This window comes from Medicago sativa, chromosome 7 (genome assembly GCF_051527215.1).
Source record: "Medicago sativa cultivar Bolivia chromosome 7, Bolivia_mono, whole genome shotgun sequence".
Classification (NCBI taxonomy): domain Eukaryota; kingdom Viridiplantae; phylum Streptophyta; class Magnoliopsida; order Fabales; family Fabaceae; genus Medicago; species Medicago sativa.
In genome coordinates this window covers 37478426-37483227 of record NC_140755.1, presented here as the reverse complement: position 1 = coordinate 37483227, position 4802 = coordinate 37478426, and positions in this window count along the sequence as shown.

Here is a 4802-nt window from a genome sequence, read left to right as displayed (position 1 = left end):
GGGACCAATCCAGGCTTTCTAAAATGTTTCTTTTGACTTGTTTAACCTCTGTTTATACATCTAATCCTACTGGAACTTCATTTGAATCAAATTGGACTTGATCTTGTGAATCAAACTTAAACTTTTGAAAAATGGTCCAAAATGTCAATTTTCCTGAAACTCGCTTTTCTCGTTAAATTGAAGTAGGGTTAAGGTTGTATAATGTTTATATGATTTCTAAAAATTGTTGTGATTGGTTTCATCAAGTCTTAACACGTTTTGCTTTGAAATGACAAAGGGAGACGAACTTTGGGAATTTCATGATTTCGTCGTGTTTAGCCGGTGAAACGTAATTGTATGCTCTGCTGCACTTATATGTGGTCTACGAAGGCCGTTTTGAATGAAATAAGAATCAATCTTTTTGTACCATGCTCTTGGCGCCTGCTTCAAGCCATACAATGCTTTCTTCAATCTAATCCTCCTTTCTTCTAACTACATATCCTGCAGGCTGCTCAACATACACTTCTTCTTCCAAAGTACCATTAAGAAATGCAGACTTAACATCCATTTGATGTATTTTTCCAATTTTTTTAAGCTGAGAGTGAAATAAGCATGTGAATTGTATCTAATCTCGCAACGGGAGCAAATACCTCAAAATAATCAATACCTGGTTTTTGTTTGTAGCCTTTAGCCACCAACCTCGCTTTATAGCGATCAATCTCACCAATAGGTTTGTACTTTGTCTTGTACACCCACTTCACTCCTATTGGCTTCTTGTCTGCTGGTAATTCAATCAGCTCCCATGTTTTATTCTTCTCAATTGCTTTGATTTCTTCATCCATAGATTTTATCCAATTTTCATCACCGGAAGATTCTTCAAAAATAACTGGCTCACAATATGCAAATAAGGCAAAGTTGATAATCTCTTCATCAGATGGATCATTGTCAGTACCTAAGACACAATCTTGCAATCGAGCTGGTAATCTCCGGTTCCTTTGTTCTCTATTCGATGTTTCTGGATCATCAGGCTCATCTGGTGTTGTATCTACATTCTCAACCTGCTCTTCATAATCATTTGGAGTTACTATCGGCTCCTTTTGTGACTTTGATGACCAATTTTGTAACAGCCCGATTTTTCGCTAGATTTATTTTATTATTTATTTATGTGTGTTATATATGCTCATATGTGATTATTTGCCTTTGTGTGTATGTTTGGTCGGGAATTGTAGAATTCGGTGTTAGAAGGGTATTTTAGTCATTTTGGACTTAAGGACATTTTGGTCATTTTGAGAGTAGGGGTAATTTAGTAATTTCGTTGAGGATTATTTTTAGTGCTTAGTGAGAGTTGTTATGTTACTAAGTGGTAGGGAGTTGTAGTAATTTATTTTATTACCGGTAGGTGACCGTTATTATTACATTTTACCGTTAAGTGAGTAGTAACATTTTGGGTTAAAATAGAAATGAGTTAGGCCCATTAAGGCATTGTGAGTTGAGCCCAATTAGGTGGAACCTATATAAACTCTAGTTTGTAGAGAAAATAGGGTTTTACCAACATTTTCACAATTGAGAAGAGATAGAGATAAAAAGAAGATCGGGGTTTGAAGAGCAAGATTTAGAGAGGGCTAGAGGAGGCTAGAGATTCAAGCTTTGGGAGCTAAAGTGAAGCCCTAGTTGATTTGGTGAAGAATTAAGGTAAGGGGGTTAGGCTTTAATCATAATCTAGTAGTTTAATTTCTACCCTAATTCTTTGCATAATTGTGGTTAAGTGGTTAATTTGATTTTAAATGTAGAAATTCGTGCTTAATTTTGATGATATGATTATATGCATGAATTAAATGATAATTGTGTTGTTGTTGAATTTGTTTGTCAAAATGGGTATATATGAACATGATAAGTTTTTGTATGAAATTGATGATGAATAATGTCGTGGTTGTTAGATTGATGAGGAATTCATGTTCAAATGTTGTTGTTGTTGTTGTTTTAACATGTGTTGTTGATGAATTGATGCATTGGGTATCATGAATTGATGAAGTGGTGATGAGATTTGTTATTGTTGTTGAAAGTTGTAAAAGTTGGTGAATTGGTGAATTTTGATGTGTTAATGTTACAATCTCAAAACTAGTGTATGTTTAAGTGTTTTGAAGTGTATATGACCTATAAACATCTTTGGGATTAAGTTTTGGGGTTTGGAATGATCAAAATTGGGATTTTAGGGTGAAAAAAGGTTGGAACACGAAACTTTTTGAACTGTTCTGGTGTAGGACGCTTAAGCGTGCAGACGACGCTTAAGCGTGCTCACTAGCGAGCCAAAAGCGTGCTCCAAGCGAGCAACTCCCAGAAGCTACTGGAAGTTGGACGCTTAAGCGTGCAGAGGACGCTTAAGCGTGCAGCTCCCAGTTCAGCCATTTTTATTTCTTTGCTTCGTGCACTTGGGGACCAATCCAGGCTTTCTAAAATGTTTCTTTTGACTTGTTTAACCTCTGTTTATACATCTAATCCTACTGGAACTTCATTTGAATCAAATTGGACTTGATCTTGTGAATCAAACTTAAACTTTTGAAAAATGGTCCAAAATGTCAATTTTCCTGAAACTCGCTTTTCTCGTTAAATTGAAGTAGGGTTAAGGTTGTATAATGTTTATATGATTTCTAAAAATTGTTGTGATTGGTTTCATCAAGTCTTAACACGTTTTGCTTTGAAATGACAAAGGGAGACGAACTTTGGGAATTTCATGATTTCGTCGTGTTTAGCCGGTGAAACGTAATTGTATGCTCTGCTGCACTTATATGTGGTCTACGAAGGCCGTTTTGAATGAAATAAGAATCAATCTTTTTGTACCATGCTCTTGGCGCCTGCTTCAAGCCATACAATGCTTTCTTCAATCTAATCCTCCTTTCTTCTAACTACATATCCTGCAGGCTGCTCAACATACACTTCTTCTTCCAAAGTACCATTAAGAAATGCAGACTTAACATCCATTTGATGTATTTTTCCAATTTTTTTAAGCTGAGAGTGAAATAAGCATGTGAATTGTATCTAATCTCGCAACGGGAGCAAATACCTCAAAATAATCAATACCTGGTTTTTGTTTGTAGCCTTTAGCCACCAACCTCGCTTTATAGCGATCAATCTCACCAATAGGTTTGTACTTTGTCTTGTACACCCACTTCACTCCTATTGGCTTCTTGTCTGCTGGTAATTCAATCAGCTCCCATGTTTTATTCTTCTCAATTGCTTTGATTTCTTCATCCATAGATTTTATCCAATTTTCATCACCGGAAGATTCTTCAAAAATAACTGGCTCACAATATGCAAATAAGGCAAAGTTGATAATCTCTTCATCAGATGGATCATTGTCAGTACCTAAGACACAATCTTGCAATCGAGCTGGTAATCTCCGGTTCCTTTGTTCTCTATTCGATGTTTCTGGATCATCAGGCTCATCTGGTGTTGTATCTACATTCTCAACCTGCTCTTCATAATCATTTGGAGTTACTATCGGCTCCTTTTGTGACTTTGATGACCAATTTTGTAACAGCCCGATTTTTCGCTAGATTTATTTTATTATTTATTTATGTGTGTTATATATGCTCATATGTGATTATTTGCCTTTGTGTGTATGTTTGGTCGGGAATTGTAGAATTCGGTGTTAGAAGGGTATTTTAGTCATTTTGGACTTAAGGACATTTTGGTCATTTTGAGAGTAGGGGTAATTTAGTAATTTCGTTGAGGATTATTTTTAGTGCTTAGTGAGAGTTGTTATGTTACTAAGTGGTAGGGAGTTGTAGTAATTTATTTTATTACCGGTAGGTGACCGTTATTATTACATTTTACCGTTAAGTGAGTAGTAACATTTTGGGTTAAAATAGAAATGAGTTAGGCCCATTAAGGCATTGTGAGTTGAGCCCAATTAGGTGGAACCTATATAAACTCTAGTTTGTAGAGAAAATAGGGTTTTACCAACATTTTCACAATTGAGAAGAGATAGAGATAAAAAGAAGATCGGGGTTTGAAGAGCAAGATTTAGAGAGGGCTAGAGGAGGCTAGAGATTCAAGCTTTGGGAGCTAAAGTGAAGCCCTAGTTGATTTGGTGAAGAATTAAGGTAAGGGGGTTAGGCTTTAATCATAATCTAGTAGTTTAATTTCTACCCTAATTCTTTGCATAATTGTGGTTAAGTGGTTAATTTGATTTTAAATGTAGAAATTCGTGCTTAATTTTGATGATATGATTATATGCATGAATTAAATGATAATTGTGTTGTTGTTGAATTTGTTTGTCAAAATGGGTATATATGAACATGATAAGTTTTTGTATGAAATTGATGATGAATAATGTCGTGGTTGTTAGATTGATGAGGAATTCATGTTCAAATGTTGTTGTTGTTGTTGTTTTAACATGTGTTGTTGATGAATTGATGCATTGGGTATCATGAATTGATGAAGTGGTGATGAGATTTGTTATTGTTGTTGAAAGTTGTAAAAGTTGGTGAATTGGTGAATTTTGATGTGTTAATGTTACAATCTCAAAACTAGTGTATGTTTAAGTGTTTTGAAGTGTATATGACCTATAAACATCTTTGGGATTAAGTTTTGGGGTTTGGAATGATCAAAATTGGGATTTTAGGGTGAAAAAAGGTTGGAACACGAAACTTTTTGAACTGTTCTGGTGTAGGACGCTTAAGCGTGCAGACGACGCTTAAGCGTGCTCACTAGCGAGCCAAAAGCGTGCTCCAAGCGAGCAACTCCTAGAAGCTACTGGAAGTTGGTCGCTTAAGCGTGCAGAGGACGCTTAAGCGTGCAGCTCCAAGTTCAGCCATTTTTAT